Here is an 18,999-nt window from a genome sequence, read left to right as displayed (position 1 = left end):
AGTGGCATCTCTAACATGTGTCATATCACACACACACGCGTACCCAAAACAGCTACATCATTTGCTCATCATTTGCAAGAAGCTCATTTTGAGGGGCTCAAATTACCTTCAGGACTGCCTACTCCTATACAATCCAACATTACTCTTAGGAGAGCACAGATATATCCAACATCTGCAGCATCCAAATTCTGCTTTTTACAAGGAGGTGCCTATGCTGTGGAATAAAATGTGGTTGGAATTGAGGTTGATCCCTTTCTTATTATAGTTTAGAAGAGATTAAAACCCACCATCTTACCCAGACCTTTTTCAGAATTTTAACATTTAGTTTTACCACTGCTTGAGAATTTTAAATGGTTTCAGAATGTTATATACTGTATTTTTTCTTGCAAACTTCCCAGAACAATTAGACTGGAATAGGTGGCATATGAAATTGTAATAAATAAATAAAACATATTTATATGGTTTATGTGAAGATAAAGAAGGATCCATACCCATCCAAGCAAGCAGGAATGAAGGACTGAATTTTATATAGGTTTTCCTAAATAGTAACATTTGAACTAGAAGCAGACATTGTGAATGTATATAAATATTTATGTTTCTTTCTTCTTTCACTGCCATCTTTGATGAATCCAATTTGCATAATTTATTAGTACACAGGCCTATTCAGTTTGTTATAATAGTAATGAGTGGTGTCTTACCACATATCCTTTTAGGAATAAAAGCATTTATTCCAAGAGGGTGCAACTGGAATCTTAAAAATCACCCTTCAAGCATTGCTTCTGAGTCTTTCATTAAATCCAAAATTAGCAGCCCACTAAATGTATGCAGTCCCAAACATCTTTTCTGCAGCCCTAGAGTCCTCCAAGATGCATCAAAAGGAATGATTTCCCTACTGATATTTAGCAGGAAACAAAAGGGAAGTTGGTGTCTGATAGTTCAGGCAGGCTTATTATACCTAGCCCTGTTCCCAAAATACAGATGATCCAACATCTCCTACCCCAGTTGATTCACTCACCTCTGGCAGCACAAAATCCAAGCTGGCTGGGTTGATCTTTGGGGGATATTCTTTCAGATCCTGCAAAAAGGGGTAGATAGCTGGTCACTTTCCAGTACTGATGCTGGTAGCCTCACATCTGAGCAAAGCCTTTTCCAAAGAATTTGTTGGAACCTTAGGCACCAAACTTTTATGATTGATTGATTGACTGATTGATTTTTATCCTGCGTTTGTCATTTTTATAAATAACTCACGGCAACGAACTTACCTAATACTCCTTCCTCCTCCTATTTTCCCCAAAACAACCACCCTGTGATGTGGGTTGGGCTGAGAGAGAGGGACTGGCCCAAGGTCACCCAGCCGGCTTTCATGCCTAAGGCAAGACTAGAACTCTCAGGCTCCTGGTTTCTAGCCCAGCACCTTAACAGCTGGGCTTGATGAGTAGCCAGACAAATTAGATGAGAAATTGACCCCAGCAGATCTTTGGTAGTATCTGAGTAGGTTTTCTTTGGATCCCCAGGACTCTGTCTAATTATTTTTGAGCAAGCTCTTTCATAAGGGAGCACATTCTCTGGTACCCAGAGTTAATTTAGATTCAGCAAGGAAACAACTTTAAAGTTTCCTCAGACTGTTACATTGTTGTGAAATCTTGTTAGAGTTTGTGTTGACTTTTCTGCTCACTAAGTTCTTTCTGGAGTAAGGCTGAAGATAAAGCTCACGAATTACAGAAAAGACCCAAATTATCAACTCCTGGTTTAGCACAAAGGCTGAGTTGTCTCTGAAGACTGTGTTTGAGGAAGGTAAGACTTCAAGAGTAGCTGGAACAGAGTTATTATTCTACAGGGCTTGTTTTAGGTTTCTAATCTCTGGAGAATGTCAGCTTGTTCTTTCTTTGAAAGCTGACTAAACAAATTTTTCACTAAACCTAAAAGATCTTCAGAGTTGCTGAACTGAACCTCCCAGCACCCCTAGGAAGGATGGGGGGGGGGGTCAACGAATTCTTGAGCACTGCAGGTGAAATAGATGGGTACAAATAGAAGTCACTTACTTTTCATTAGTCTCATCTTTCACTGTGAGGAGATAAAAACTGAACTGTATGTAATTCAATTTTCCAATCATCAGCAAAGGAATGCACTTTCTAACTTATTCCTTCAAGAAATCACCACTTTCTAAAACAGATGGAAGAGTAGCACTTTGAGCTTTGTTCAAAAGATGAATGGGTGGGTAGTACATAGGGAGATTTCACTTCCTGCCCTTAGCCTCCCTCTCTCCATTCATCATAATGTCCAGATAGATTTATCTTCTTTTTCTTCACTCCTTAAATATATAAATTATAAATATAAAATTCCCTTCTCACCCCTATGGATGGTTTGAATCTTCTTCAGCCTCGGATCCTCTACCAGAGGCCTGGGAGTTCAATGGCTCCACGCAGTATCTTGGCTGTTCCTAGCACTGCCCTCTTCTGGACAGAGAGCTCGGACGTTGCTCCTGAGATCTGCTGGAGCCACTCTCCCAGCTTGAGATAGACCAACTACACACACACACACACACACACACACACACACACACACTTGTTGTTTATTCATTCAATCGCTTCCGACTCTTCGTGACTTCATGGCCAAGCCCATGCCAGAGCTTCCTGTCAGTCATCAACACCCCCAGCTCCCCCAGGGACAAGTCCGTCACCTCTAGAATATCATCCATCCACCTTGCCCTTGGTCGGCCCCTCTTCCTTTTGCCCTCCACTCTCCCTAGCATCAGCATCTTCTCCAGGGTGTCCTGTCTTCTCATTATGTGGCCAAAGTATTTCAGTTTTGCCTTTAATAGCATTCCCTCCAGTGACAGTCTGGCTTTATTTCCTGGAGGATGGACTGGTTTGATCTTCTTGCAGTCCAAGGCACTCTCAGAATTTTCCTCCAACACCACAGTTCCAAAGCATCGATCTTCCTTCTCTCAGCCTTCCTTATGGTCCAGCTCTCCCAGCCATATGTTACTACTGGGAATACCATTGCTTTAACTATGCGGACCTTTGTTGTCAGTGTGATGTCTCTGCTCTTAACTATTTTATCGAGATTTGTCATTGCTCTTCTCCCAAGGATTAAGCGTCTTCTGATTTCCTGACTGCAGTCAGCATCTGCAGTAATCTTTGTACCTAGAAATATGAAGTCTTTCACTGCTTCTACATTTTCTCCCTCTATTTGACAGTTATCAATCAAGCTGGTTGCCATAATCTTGGTTTTTTTGAGGTTTAGCTGCAAGCCAGCTTTTGCACTTTCTTCTTTCACCTTCATCATAAGGCTCCTCAGTTCTGCTTTCAGCCATCAAAGTGGTATCATCTGCATATCTGAGATTGTTAATGTTTCTTCCAGCGATTTTAACCCCAGCCTTGGATTCCTCAAGCCCAGCATGTCACATGATGTGTTCTGCATACAAGTTGAATAGGTAGGGTGAGAGTATACAGCCCTGCCATACTCCTTTCCCAATCTTAAACCAGTCCATTGTTCCGTGGTCTGTTCTTACTGTTGCTACTTGGTTGTTATACAGATTCTTCAGGAGGCAGACAAGATGACTTGGTATCCCCATACCACTAAGAACTTGCCACAATTTGTTATGGTCCACACAGTCAAAGGCTTTAGAATAGTCAATGAAACAGAAATAGATGTTTTTCTGAAACTCCCTGGCTTTTTCCATTATCCAGTGGATATTGGCAATTTGGTCCCTAGTTCCTCTGCCTTTTCTAAACCCAGCTTGTACATCTGGCAATTCTCGCTCCATGAATTGCTGAAGTCTACCTTGCAGGATCTTGAGCATTACCTTACTGGCATGTGAAATGAGTGCCACTGTTCGATAGTTTGAACATTCTTTAGTGTTTCCCTTTTTTGGTATGGGGATATAAGTTGATTTTTTCCAATCTGATGGCCATTCTTGTGTTTTCCAAATTTGCTGGCATATAGCATGCATTACCTTGACAGCATCATCTCGCAAGATTTTGAACAGTTCAGCTGGGATGCTGTCGTCTCCTGCTGCCTTGTTATTAGCAATGCTTCTTAAGGCCCATTCAACCTCACTCTTCAGGATGTCTGGCTCTAGCTCACTGACCACACCATCAAAGCTCTCCCTGATATTGTTATCCTTCCTATACAGGTCTTCCGTATATTCTTACCACCTTTTCTTGATCTCCTCTTCTTCTGTTAGGTCCTTGCCATCTTTGTTTTTGGTCATACCCATTTTTGCCTGGAATTTACCTCCGATGTTTCTAATTTTCTGGAAGGGGTCTCTTGTCCTTCCTATTCTATTGTCTTCTTCCACTTCCGCGCATTGCTTGTTTAAAAATAATTCCTTATCTCTTCTGGCTAACCTCTGGAATTTTGCATTTAATTGGGCATATCTCCCCCTATCACTGTTGCCTTTTGCTTTCCTTCTTTCTTGGGCTACTTCTAGTGTCTCAGCAGACAGCCATTTTGCCTTCTTGGTTTTCTCTTTCTTTGGGATGTATTTTGTTGCTGCCTCCTAAACAATGTTGTGAACTTCTGTCCATAGTTCTTCTGGGACCCTATCTACTAAGTCCAGTCCCTTAAATCTATTCTTCACCTCTACTGCATATTCCTTAGGTATATTAGTGAGCTCATATCTAGCTGATCTGTGGGTCTTCCCTAATCTCTTTAGTCTGATCCTAAATTGTGCAATAAGAAGTTCGTGATCGGAACTACAGTCAGCTCCAGGTCTTGTTTTTACCGACTGTATAGATGTCTGCCACCTTTGGCTGCAAAGGTTGTAGTCAATCTGATTTCGGTGTTGTCCATCTGGTGAAGTCCATGTATAAAGCCGTCTCTTAGGTTGTTGGAAGAGAGTGTTTGTTATGCAGAGTGAGTTGTCTTGGCAAAATTCTATCAGCCTATGTCCTGCTTCATTTTGTTCTCCCAGGCCACACTTACCTGTAATTCCAGGTGTCATTTGACTGCCCACCTTAGCATTTCAGTCTCCCGTGATGAAAATAACGTCTCTTTTAGGCGTGTTGTCCAGTAGGTGCTGCAGATCCTCACAGAACTGATCTACTTCAGCTTCTTCAGCTTCTGTGGTTGGGGCGTATATTTGGATCACTGTGATGTTAGATGGTTTGCCCTGAATTTGAATTGAGATCATTCTATCGTTTTTTGGATTGTATCCAAGCACTGCTTTAGCCACTTTACTATTAATTATGACGGCTACTCCATTTCTTCTGTGGTCCTCTTATCCACAGTAGTAGATCTGGTGGTCATCTGATGTGAAGTGGCCCATTCCAGTCCATTTCAGTTCACTGACGCCCAAAATGTCTATCTTTAATCTTGACATCTCACCAGTAACCACATCCAATTTGTCCTGGCTCATAGATCTTACATTCCAGATTCCAATGGTGTGTTGATCCTTAGAACATCGGATTCGCCGTTCACCACCAGCACCGTCGGCCGCTAGCCGTCCTTTCGGCTTTGAGCTAGCTGCATCATCACGTCTGGGGCTAGTTGAATTCATCCTCTGTTCTTCCCCAGTAGCATTTTGACCATCTTCCGACCTGGGGGTCTCATCTTCCAGTGGTATACCGACATACCTCTCGTTGTACTGATCCATTTAGTTTTCATGGCAAGAATACTAGGGTGGGTTGCCATTACCTTCCCCAGGGATTGCATTTAGTCTGACCTCTCTGTCATGACCTTCCTAGTCATGGGAACACACATTATATAATATATAAATATAGAATTTACTTCTATACTCTGCACAAAGCTACATATTTTAACACAACTGTATCTTTTGTTAAGAGTTTATGTTTTGTTAAAAAAGACATAAAACCTAACTAAGTAGCACAGTCAATGATGCAGAAGCAATATGAAGCTAATTCTAACTGTTGGAAGGATTCAAGCAATACCCTTCCCCCTTCTCTTCCTCTCCTTTGAAAACTGCCATTTCCAAACCGCGTCTTCCCCGATAGACACTTCCCGTCAAAAACACTTCCCCAAACTGGGCAAGAGGAGGGAAGCTTTAGGACAAAAGACCAAAATTAAAATAGAAGGGAAACAACTTAAACATAAATGGGAGCATAAGCCGATCAGAACCTCCCAATAACCTAATCAAATTCCTCCACAAGCCGATCAGGCCAGGAAACTGAGAGGACAAAGGCGGAGAGGCAACACACCTTAGCATAAGTAAAGCAATAGGGGCTTCCCCTCAGAGTAACAATAGTTATTCAATAGGCAAAAACCACAGCCCAGCAGAGAGCTTAATTGGTCAAAGAGCAAGGAAACCGCAAAACTATAGGGGGCACAACTGCAGGAATGCCTCTGTTCTTTGATCAATTATACTCATTCAGAATTCTTAGAGAGCACCCCTGAAACTGACTAGGCATGATCCTGGCTAAGACAAAACATTGTCTTTCATGCCCTTTCTACTAACAAAAGACCTATATAAGGGGTTGGTGGGGGAATACAAGTGTGGCCATCTCCAACAGCTGACTTCTCTGTATTTCACGCTCTTGGACAATAAAGCAACCATCTCTGTACAAGCAACTGCCTGCGTATCTTCTTTGCTGGCTCGGGACAGATCCTAGTAAGATTTCCTTCCAATGAAACCATTGTGCAAATTTAAGCTAAATGAAAATGTCTTTCCTGCTTATGAAAAGGTGGGCATTGAAAAAGCTAACCTCTAATCCCTTTGGGAAGAGAAATCCATTCATAAATGCAGGCAAGCTATCTGCCTACAAACTTTATTTGTGTGATCAGTACAGAGTCTATACATCTGCAGGCAATGTATGTAGGAGTTGGGGGATTAGGCCAACTCCCAATTCCCATTCAGTCAGCACTCGCACTGGAGATATGCGGATCACTTCAAATCTGTTTCAGAAACATGTGCGTTTATGTATTATTCTATTCTGTCAAATTCTCTGTACATTATTTTTGTGTTGCCAAACACAACTTTTCCTAATAAATACTCTTGTATAGAACTTTCTGAATAAACACGATTTTTATACAACTGTCCATGACGTGTGAGTGTTTGTATGCAATTTTCTTAATTATACCCTTTTCAGCACACATTTTTCCTGAAATATATGCTTCTGAGAATGATTTTAAACAATCAGTCCTGTACACTACTGCCACCTCTGCACTGGCAGGCCTGTATTGATGAATTAAAGCCATTTCACTCTAAAACAAATCTATGGTGGATACTTTTCACATTCATTATTTGAACAAGGGAACTTAAAAAAAAAAAAGTCAATTTTCTAGCTACAGAGTTTACACATGATATTTCAGCAAAGTTGCCCCTAAATATACACCGGCACAAGTTGCTTGAGCTATATTTCCAATTCATCTGCTCACTTTTACTCAAAGGGACACCACTGCCTCTGGAATAATTTCAAGATTATCTAGATGACCTTCTGCAGTAAATGAGCTCCACTATAATATATATATATTGTTATGTGTCAGCGGGAGAAACCTCCCAGAAGAATTCCAATCCACAAGGTTCGATGATGCAGAGAAAAGAGTTTATTTGTCACGCGTTTGCAAAGGCGGGTCCCTCCGTGCAAGAAGGAACCCTGAACGAAGTTAACACAAAACCTTTATACCCTGTCTGTCCTCCCCCTCTCCGAGGGCTCAGCTCACAATCTTACTTCACAAGTATCCTTGATTGCTGGATTTTACATGTCAGCAGGATGTTCCTGCAGCACTTATCATACTTATCACCTACTTGTTTCAGGGTCTCATCCGATGCAAACACCTCCTTGCTGGTGCCAGCTATTCAATACCATCAGCTATTTATTCTTAACCTAATGACTGTGTTTTAACACCCATATCCTTCACCCCCTTCTCCTTCCTCCTCTGTGTGAAATGTCCCTTGGCATTTTCCTTTTTTTATGAGTTTGAGACACATACCAGGGTTTTTCCTTCACCTTATCCCCCCACTCACATTATGTGACAAATTCTGGTGGCAGCACGTAAGATCAAAAAGGTGCTTCTTCCTACAAAATGTACATATGTTTGTATTTAAATGTTTTATACGATTGCCGATCTCACAGTAGTTACTCTTGGTGGGGTGTGAGATTAAAAAAAATAACAATTACACAACAGAAACCACAACATCCAGGCTCAATTCCTAGGTCCAACAAGTTGTCATTGTTTGATGGAAGGGACCCTCCTCTGCTAGGTCTGGTGGGCCAATCTGAAACAATGGGAGTCAGGCAGTCCTGCAAACAGCCTAGCCCTGTGCCATGCAGGGTTTTATGGGTGATAAGCAGCAGCTTGGATCTAGTTGCACAACAGACGCACACCGAAAGCCATAGTGATATATGGGAGTAATAGAAATTGCCAAAACCTGCCAAATGTTAACCATTTTTATTGTTGTTATTTTTGTCTTTAGTCTTTAGTATCTTTAATATATGGTAATTTTTATAGTAGCTTTAGATTTATCTGTATCTTATTTATTGTATCTTTACTTAGGTCTGGTTTTGTCTATTATACATTTTTATAGTCTTGGTTCTCCTATTAGCTGGCTTGTACATCTCTTATGGAGATCCTGATCATACTATGAGGGGGGTTGTAAGTTTTCCTTTCCTCATCATATTATTTACTCATTTTAAAAAAAAAATTATATTATATTGTTCTAAACTGGTCTTCAGCCATAACAATGTTTAATGGTAATGGCTGCAGTTAAGGAGCATTGGCCCCATAGAAGTGAGCTTTTGAAAGTGTCGGAATGCCATTCCCATCATTTATTTATTTATTTATATTTCATATTTCGTCATCTCACTAAGACCGACTTAGTTAACATTCATCATAGTAACATTCTCAGAATTTGAACATGACCTTTACTTCAGATCTCCTTCCACGATTTTGTTGATTCATCTGAAACCAGCTATTACCTGGGAATTTAACATTAGAGACCATCCAATCCATTTGGAGGGCTGGGTCCAGAGCTCCAGAAACAGGGGTGTCCCTATTGAGGGGGTCAGAAAAGTCAAGATTAGCCAAAACCATGGGATGGAAGCCCCACCTCTTTTTTATGCTAACTCATGTAAAAAAGAGGTGGGGCTTCCATCACATGGTTGTGATGGCCATCTTGACTTTTTTGACCCCCTCCAGGACCCCCATGTCCATAAATAACTTATGATTAGTCTGTCAAAACCTGATCCCAGATGCAAAAGGGATTCAGAAAAAAAATTGCCCTAATCTCAGAGGATGGGCTCTTCCTATACTGAGGAGACAATACCCATATCCCTCTTTTTTGTTCTTTAACTGAGTGATGAAAATCCAGATGAGACCCTCCCTCTAAGCCTTCTGAACATATCTTCTCTAGAGGAGTTTTGTGGATATGAACCTGACAGCATAGACCTTCCACCATGAGACTGTAAATTGGACAATGCTGGCTCTGCCAAACAGTTTTTCTCAACCTTGGCAACTTTAAGATATGTGGACTTCAACTCCCAGAGTTCCCCTGCCAGCATGGCTGGTGGGGGAATTCTGGGAGTTGACGTCCACATATCTTAAAGTTGCCAAGGTTGAGAAACACTGCTCTAGAAAATGGAAATGGTTCCTTGACCCCCTCTTAGCAAGGCAATGGCAAACTCACCATCAGTAGCAGCCCTTGAGTCCAGCACAATTCCACTGTAAAGGCAAGAGGGGAGAGATGTACTTTCAGACTTGCAAGATCGATGTCAGCCTTGCGAGGTAGTCCAGACAAGAGGCAAACCCAAAAGTACCAGCTCTACCTTTATTGGAAGGTTACATTAACAGAATCTTGCAAGTGTAAAAGTATTTCCCCCCACCCCTTGCCTTTACAGTCCAAGAAACTAGGGAGGGTCCCTTCTGAGATGTTTGCTACACACCTATTTCTTCTGCAGGCTCAGCTGCCTCTTCTCTGACCATTCCCCTAGCTGCGGTTCTTCCTCCTGTATCCCAAGGCCATTCCCACATACCTTTACACCAGTGCACCCATTCACAGCAACATACCCAGGCACAAAATAAGGGAAGAGCAGAAACACACCCAGAGACAAAGCATATTACTTTGTTACACAGAAGAAAAGATATTCCCCTTTAGCCACACCTGGTAAAGGAGTTGAAAAGAATTCCAGAAACTCTGCTCTGTTCTCCCTTTTCATGCAACTGCTGTAGCACTACATCCTTTAGCAGGTCACGCAACTCAGAGCAAAAGATTGGTTGACCTAAGGGTCTTGGAGTGTTTTGATCCATGAGAGGACAGTTAGTGCTGTCCACAAATGATCTATTCTGAATTAATCAGAACCATCTGAGGATTGGGGATTCATCCCAAATGCAGGCCTAATGATTATCCTATAATTGTTACCTTTGGGTCCTTCCATTTTTTTTAAAATGTATAATAACTTACTTAATTGTTTGCTTCCATTGTGCATATATGTTTGTGTCCAGCTTTCATGGATAAATAAGGGAACAGACAGATTTCCTCTAATCTCTCTCTCTCTGAGCTTTCTGCAAAAATTTTCATCAGAATGATTAATATCAAGAAACAAAGGCATTGGCAGATGGCTGTCACCAAACATCATTTTGATTAATTTCACTGGGTGTTAGACATACTTCCTTCTTTCAGACTACTCAAGTTTTGTTTTACTCCAATGAATTACTCAGTAAAGAATAGATGCATTGTTCAAGTCATTGTTCAAGTCTCGCTCTGCTGGGCAGATCTTTTCTTGATCAGAGCTATACCTCCAACCATCATCGGGAAGAACTGTGTCAGATATTTTATGGTTTTCGATTAGCTAAATAATTACACCTGTTTCAGTTCCCTGGAGACCAAGACAGGAATGATAAAAGGGATTGTTTTATATGAATCTTTGGCTTTCCTGACCATCTTTCCAACTTAAAGTCATAGAGTTGTCTTGATCACTTATCAGAGCTAATCCTAAAAGGGAAAGGCAACATCTCAATGAAACAAAATGTAATCATCAGTATGCTGATGACACTCACTTGTACACTTCAGTCCCTGGATGACCTAATAAAGCTGTCTTTCTGCTTTCTCAGTGTCTGGAGGTTGTGGGGGGTCCAGATGGGGAGGAACAGGCTTTGATTCAGTTCTAGCAAGCCTGGGTGACTGTGATCTTGGGGCACCCAGCATCTGGATCTACAGAATTTCCATTCTTGATTCTGGGTGGGATTGCACTATTGGCTACGCACAGTTTGGTGGTCCTCCTGGACTCACAGCTCTTCTGTGAAGAGCAAGTAGCAGCTGTGGTCAGAAGGGCCTTTGCACAACTCATCTCATGCACAAATGATGCTTGTTTCTGGATCATTACACTTTGCTGAGAGTCACTCACACCTTGGTCACCTCCCAGTTGAACTTCTGCAATGTGTTCTACATGGGGCTGGCTGGGGAATTCTGGGAGTTGAAGTCCACATATCTTAAAGTTACTGAAGTTGAGAAACATTGATGTATGGGATTTCTATCCTGACTTTATGCAGCTGAAGTAGGATTTGAAACAAAACGTTGCAGTATGATTCCTCAGCTTCTAACAGGAGTGTCGCAATTCAGGTATATTTTTTAATATGACAGAAGAATATTATTATATTTAAATGATCAACTTAGAATCACAGAAGTTGAGAAGGATCTTAGAAATCTTCTAGTCCGATCCTCTGCCCAAGACAGGAATACTCAGACCATCCCAGACAAATGGCTGCCCAACCTTTGCTTGAAAAGTTCCAGTGATGTAACGCCTACAACTGCAGGAAGGAAGCAGGAATAATTTTATTTAAATATAAATGTAAATTAAATTAAATTTAGACTTTTGTCACATTCACATCCACTTCTTTGTCCTAATACCCCCTGCTGTTTAGGCTATGATCCCTGAAATGACTTAAAAACCAAGTATGACCTTCAACATGTTGGACAAGTGATTTCAATGGCACCGGCTCTCCAGCACCATACAACCAGCTGACCACAAAAGACAGTATGTGTCATGCGCTGCCTACCTCTGAATAACGTTCAGACGCTGGTTTGCAAATCAGGTTCTGGTTTATTTCAGGGCAGGTACAACGTTGGTAGAAAAAAGCTGAGAGTGACAGGAGCGCGCCGGTGCGGGGTTTAAATACCCCGCGCCGGTCAGCGCCCCCTCGCTCACGGTCACGTCACCCCCCTTTGTCCCATGCGTTGCCCTGCCATTGGTTGAGGGTTTCCAGGATCGCCCATCCTCAGGTTTCCATTCTTCTGCTGATTGCTTTCCGCTGGGCGATCCCCGTTGTATTGCCGCTGATGGCTTGGGTGGCTCCGTGATTCGTTTAGCTATTGTTTGTTAGCCGTTAGTCGTTGTGGGTTGATGGCTACTTAACTTGTGCCCCTTCACTTATTTCCTTGTCATTGTCATGTGTGCCATTGCGCTGATGACTTTAGCTCAACGGCACTCATGACATACTGCCCCCTTTTCGAATAGTGTTCTCCCCCGGTTTTCTTGGTTTTCCCCGTGGAGCTGTCAAAACGCCACATTTTTTTTTTTTTTTTTTCAAAGTTCCCGCCGGAGTAGTTGTCGCCCCTCCCTTTGCTCCTCCCTCTACCACGTGCCTTCCCAGGGTGTGTCCATGGTGCGCATGCTCGGGTTCTGACCTGGCTTGCGCATGCTCCAACCACACCCTGTTTGTTTGGCTCAGTTCGGCGAGGCGAGAGGCGTGGCTGGTCGGGTGCTGCTCAGCTCCAGGTAGGGCCCTTCTTTTCTTATTTAGAGTGCGTCGCCTTTGTTGTGTCTCCTGGGCGTTGCCCCCAGGTTGCCCTGTTGACTTGCTTGCCACTCCCCCGCGGCCGGGGGGCGGGGGGAGGGTGCTGGCGATCGTTTGTCACCACCCCGTGGGCCCGGGGCGGGGGGAGTGAGTCCCGGGGGGGGGAAGGTCCACCCAAGTCGCGGGCTTGGGGGGGGCCCTTTCCCTTGGGGCACGGGAGGCGGGGGGGGGGCCTGCGGGGGGGGGGGTTGGTTTTGCTGACCTTGATTGCGGTTTGTCGGGGTATGCCCGGTGAAATGCTCTGGTCAGGTCAGGCGCGTTAACGTTGTGCGCCGCCACCCATTCCGGGTGGGGGAAGTGTTTCCACCTGACCAGATAGTGTAGAGTTCCTCGTTGCTTGCGGGAGTCGAGGATGTCCCTGATCTCGAAGTGGTGTTGCCCGTCGATCATTAGCGGTGTGGGCTGTGGCGTGCTTGGGTGCCATCGGGAGGTGGTTGCCGGTTTTAGGAGGCTGGTATGGAACACCGGGTGGAGTCTCCGGAGGTTGTGTGGCAGGTCCAGGCGTATTGCTACCGGGTTCACTATTTGCGTGACTCGGAACGGCCCGATGTACTTAGGCCCCAGTTTTTTCGAGGGTTGGGTTGACTTTAGGAACTTGGTGGAGAGATAGGCCATATCCCCCGCCTGGAACGTCGGTTGTTGGCGCCGGTGCTTGTCGGCCTGCTCTTTGTAAGCAGCCTGTGCCTCCTTCAGCGCCGCCGTGATTACTGGCCATGCTTCCGCGATCTTCCGTCCCCAGTCGCTGGCGTCCACCTGGGGTTCCGGGGGTTGAGGTAGCTCCGGTATGGGGACGAAGTCGCACCCCGAGACTACTTCGAACGGGGTTTTCCCCGTGCTCGTGTGGACGGCGTTGTTGTATGCGACTTCGGCGAACGGGAGCAGTTCAGCCCAGTCGTCTTGGTGGTAGTTCGTATATGATCGTATAAATTGCTCTAAGGTGGCATTAAGAACCTCAGTGGCTCCGTCCGTCTGCGGATGCCAAGCCGTAGATAGGGCCTGTTGGGTCCCCGTCAGCTTCAGGAAGGCCCGCCAGAATTTGGAGGTGAACTGTGTGCCCCTGTCGGTCACCACACGTGCGGGACATCCGTGTAGCCTGTACACGTGGATGAGGAAGAGTTTGGCTAGTTGTTGTGAGGATGGGACCGACGTGCAGGGGATGAAGTGGGCCTGCTTTGAGAAGTAGTCCTTCACCACCCAAATGGCCGTTTTCTTCTGGCTGGGTGGGAGGTCCACTATGAAATCCATAGAGATTTCCTCCCATGGGCGGGAGGGTTCTGCCACCCGTTGCAATAGCCCCGCGGGTTTGCCTGGTGCCCGTTTGGCCCTAGCGCACGTTGGGCAGGACGCCACGTAGGTTTTTACGTCTCGCCTGAGCGCGGGCCACCAGAATTGGCGCCGTGTTAGGTGTAGGGTCTTGAGGAACCCAAAGTGTCCCGCTTGCTTGGCGTCGTGTGACCTATGCAAGATCGCCTGGCGTTGCGAGTCCGGGACGTAGATTCTGCCTTCCCCCCATGCCAGGTCTTGCGCCATCGTTACCTTGTCGGGGTTTGCCAGGAACCAGGGGTCGGTTTTGAGGGCGGCGGCGAGGTCCGTGCGCATTCCCCCTGGTAGTTGCGGTTGGCTTCTTTCCGTCGCCGGTTGTCCCGCCGTCGGCTGCGCCGTAGCGTCGAGCTGCCTCCGTGCGCCGCTTCGGGTGGTCACGGCCATCCCCAGTTGCGAGGCGGATAGGACCGTCCCAATGGTGTCTGGGGCGGGCTCTTCGTCTTGGGGCAGCCGGGAGAGGGCGTCGGCCAGGAAGTTCTTCTTGCCCGGCATGAACTTCAGCTGGAAATCAAAGCGGCTGAAGAATTGGGCCCATCGGACCTGTTTTGGGCTAAGGCGTCTAGGCGTTCGTAGGGCCTCGAGGTTCCGGTGGTCCGTCCAGACCTCGAATGGTTGGGTGGCTCCCTCGAGTAGGTGACGCCATGTCTCTAGTGCCGATTTCACCGCGAAGGCTTCTTTCTCCCAGACGTGCCATCGCCTCTCTGTCTCGGAGAACTTCCTTGACAGGTAGGCGCATGGTTTCAGGAGCCCCGTGGAGTCTTTTTGTAGCAGGATGGCTCCCAGGGAGAAGTCTGAGGCGTCGGCTTGGACCACGAACGGCCGTTCTGGGTCCGGGTGCGCGAGGATTGGCTCCGTCGTGAACAGCGCTTTCAGCTTGTCGAATGCGGTCTGGCACGCGGGAGTCCAATTCAGCACTGTGCCTGGGTTCTTGGCGCGTCGGGTGTCCCCCACCCCTTTGGTTTTGAGGAGGTCCGTTAAGGGGAGGGCTATCTCAGCGAACCCCCGGGCGAAGGACCTGTAGAAATTCGCGAATCCCAGGAAGCTCTGTAGTTGCCGTCTGTTGCGGGGCCGCTCCCAGTTTAGCACCGCTTCGACTTTTGCGGGGTCCATTTCGATGCCGTCCCCGGAGATTCGATACCCCAAATAGTCTAGGCGCTCTTTGTGAAACTCGCACTTTGTAGGCTTTGCATAGAGCTGCGCCCTTCTGAGCTTGTCGAGGACTTGCCTGACTAAGGTTACGTGTTCCTCGTGTGTTTTTGTGTAAATGAGGACGTCGTCGATGTAGACCAGGACCCCTTTAAACAGATGTTCATGCAGTACCTCATTGATGAGCTGCATGAACACCCCAGGGGCCCCCGCGAGTCCGAAGGGCAGTACCTTGTACTGGAAGGCGCCTAGGGGGCAGTTAAACGCCGTCTTCCATTCGTCCCCCTCCCTGATTCGGATGCGATAGTACGCCTCGCGAAGGTCCAATTTGGAAAAGACTTTGCCCGTGGACAGGTGGGCGAGCATGTCCTTCACCAGGGGTAAGGGGTATTTGTTGGACAGGGAAGCCGCGTTTAGGCCCCGGTAGTCGGTGCAGAGCCGTAGGGTCCCGTCTTTCTTCTCCCGGAATAAGACGGGGGCTCCGACCGGTGAGCATGCTGGCTCTATGAATCCCCTGTCTAGGTTTTTATCGATGAACTCCCGGAGGGTTGCCATCTCCTTCGGGGTCATCGAATAGATCTTTGGTCTAGGTAGGGGGACGTCGGGCAGTAGGTCGATCCGGCAATCCGTCTTGCGGTGGGGGGGTAGTTGGTCTGCCTCTGCCTCTCCGAAGACCTCGGAGAAGTCGGCGTATTGTTCTGGTAGGTCTGCTGTGGTTGCGGCGTTGTCTTGTGTGGTCGCCTCCGCTCGTCCTACCGTGGGGTTGCTTTTGCCAGCTGGTACTGGTGCTCGATACTCGCCGTCGCCGAATGTGAAGGTGCGGGTCGCCCAGTTGATCCGCGGGTTGTTTTTCGCGAGCCATGGCATCCCCAGGACTGCAATGGGCCGTCCGATGGGCGTGACTACGAACGATGTGCGCTCGGTGTGAGTGCCCATTTGCAGGGTGACCGGCTCGGTTTGTAGCGTGGCTGGTTTCCCTCCCGCTGTAGAGCCGTCCAGCTGGTGGAATGCCAGCGGCGTGGGGAGGGGGAAGCAGTGGAGGTCGAGTTTGGCGACTAGGTCGGGGTGGATGAGGTTTTTTGAGCACCCCGAGTCCACTAGTGCCGCGGCCGTGGTGGCTCCGTTGCCGGCAGAGAGTTGGATTGCTGCCAATATTACGGAGCTTTTGTCGTTTCGTTGAGGTGGTCCGCGTTGCTGTCCCACCGCCTGCCTCGCCACGCGTCTCAGAGCAAGCGGGGAGCATTTCCCGCCGGCTGGTCGGGGTCGGTATTGTCCTCTTCCCCCCAGTAAGCGTCCCAGCCCTCTTCCGGTGTCGCTGTGGCCACGGTCATTCGGCGGTGAGGGGGCGGCCCCGGGTTGGGTGGTTTGGGGCTAATTTTCGGGGCGGGCTTGGGCGCGCTGGTCGGCGGTCGGTTGGCGAAGCAATCCGCCGTCTTGTGCCCTAATTTGCCACACCTCCCGCAGGGCTCCCGGTTGAACTTCTTTTTTGGGTATATGGGGCCGGCCATCCCCCCGTGTGGTGCGGGTACCTTTTTCCCGACATAGTTTGTGTCTTCCGTGGTTGTCATAAGGAAGGTGCGGTGCGCGTGTTCGGCTTTCCCCGCGAGGTGGATCCACCCGTGTAACGTTTCTGGGTCGTCGCGGTAGAGGGCCCATTGGAGAACGTCGCGGTTGAGCCCCCTTTTGAAGATTTCCAGCAGGGTGGTCTCAGACCAGTCGCAGACCTTTCCCGCGAGGGCTTTGAACTCCAGGGCGTAGTCAGGGACCGTGCGTGTGCCCTGTTTAAGACTCTGGAGTGCGCTTTTCGCCCGTACTTTAGCTAGGGGGTCTTCGAAGTAGTTTTTCATCTCTTTGATGAAAGCAGGGAAGGTGGCGAGGGCGGGGGAGCTGGACTCGTACAGTTGGACGTACCAGTCCGCCGCCCTGTCTTGGAGTTTGATCGCCACGGCGGCGATCTTGTCGGCCTCGGAGTCATAGGAGTGTCCGTGCCTCCCCATGAACTCCCTAGCGTTGGTAACGAAAAACGAGAGTTTTGAGGGGGTCCCATCGAAGAAGATGGGGAAGTCCTTTGGGGCCCGGGCGTTTTGTGCGGCCCCGCCTCTCGCTTCCCGGGGTGTGGTGTCTGCCGCCTGTGCCGTCTGCTGGCTCTCCGCTGGCCCGTGTGGGTTCGGTGCTTCGCTCGGGGTGTGGGCTTGTGCGGGGACGTCGTTGGGTGGCGCGGGGGGCATAAGCGCCTGGAGCATGGTCCGGAGTTCCGTCAGCTGAGCCCGCATGGCCGCGAGTTCAGCTCGTGCCTCCTCGTCCACAGCCCGCGCCGCCGCTGGGGCCGGTTCCGTTGGCGCGTCCTCGGGGGTGAGTTGCCGGTGGGGTTCATCGTCCCTCCGCCGCGGGTCCGCTTCCTCCTCCGTCTGATGGGTGTCTCCGTCGTCCTCCTCCGTGTTGAGCACCGTGGGGCTGTCGCTCCACGCCCGTTGCTGGGGTGCGATGTGGGGCGCGGGGTCCTCCGCTGGTTTCGGAAGTCGTGCTGCTCCCTCCCGCGGTCGGGTTGCCTCCGTCGCCATCTCCCCTTGGGGTTGGAGCTGAGGCTCGGGTCGGGTGGGGTGGGCGTCCATGGCTCCGGGAGTCCGCGGTGCCTCTGGCCTCGGTCGGTCCTCCTCTGTCTCTTGCCGCGCGGCTCGCCCTCCTTGCCCGCGCCGTTCCGGCCTCATCTTGCTGGTCTTCTCGCCGTCTACTCCTCCCGCGGCTCGTTGTCGTCCGGTGGGGCTCGGCGAGGCTGAGTTTATGACTCTCAGCTTTATGTCATGCGCTGCCTACCTCTGAATAACGTTCAGACGCTGGTTTGCAAATCAGGTTCTGGTTTATTTCAGGGCAGGTACAACGTTGGTAGAAAAAAGCTGAGAGTGACAGGAGCGCGCCGGTGCGGGGTTTAAATACCCCGCGCCGGTCAGCGCCCCCTCGCTCACGGTCACGTCACCCCCCTTTGTCCCATGCGTTGCCCTGCCATTGGTTGAGGGTTTCCAGGATCGCCCATCCTCAGGTTTCCATTCTTCTGCTGATTGCTTTCCGCTGGGCGATCCCCGTTGTATTGCCGCTGATGGCTTGGGTGGCTCCGTGATTCGTTTAGCTATTGTTTGTTAGCCGTTAGTCGTTGTGGGTTGATGGCTACTTAACTTGTGCCCCTTCACTTATTTCCTTGTCATTGTCATGTGTGCCATTGCGCTGATGACTTTAGCTCAACGGCACTCATGACAGTATGATATAGGTAGAAAGTTCAGGATTTCCTTGGTACCCCTCCTTGGCGTTCACTCTGTCTGCTCTTTCTCTCTGAGATTGCTAATCTCAGGGTCTTAAAAAGAAAGCTTTCTGTTCAAATTATAAATCTGCTTCTCTCATTCTAATTTTGCTCCCACACACAAATTATGACTTTCTCCAACATTGCATTCCTGTGCTCATGGGGGTATCTGCAGGGGCAGGGCAAAGGCCAAGTGGGCGGGTACAACTGCTCAACTGAAGTCATGCCCCTTTGTACACATGCTAAAAAAAGTGTAAAACACAAGAAGAAAAGAATTTTAAAGATTACATAAAGAGTTAACTTCCGACTTTTTACAGCAAGAATATATAGCAATTTCCATAAGCAATCCCTTTCTCTATATCAAATCAAAATCTCATTATTTCTATAAATCATTCTATTAGTACATTATAAAAATCACTAAATACAATTGTTCCCTCCCCTTATATTAAAAGAAAAAGAAATATATAAACCTCCTAATCAACTTC

The sequence above is a fragment of the Candoia aspera genome, chromosome 7 (genome assembly GCF_035149785.1).
Source record: "Candoia aspera isolate rCanAsp1 chromosome 7, rCanAsp1.hap2, whole genome shotgun sequence".
NCBI classification, from domain to species: domain Eukaryota; kingdom Metazoa; phylum Chordata; class Lepidosauria; order Squamata; family Boidae; genus Candoia; species Candoia aspera.
This window is presented reverse-complemented; position numbering follows the sequence as displayed.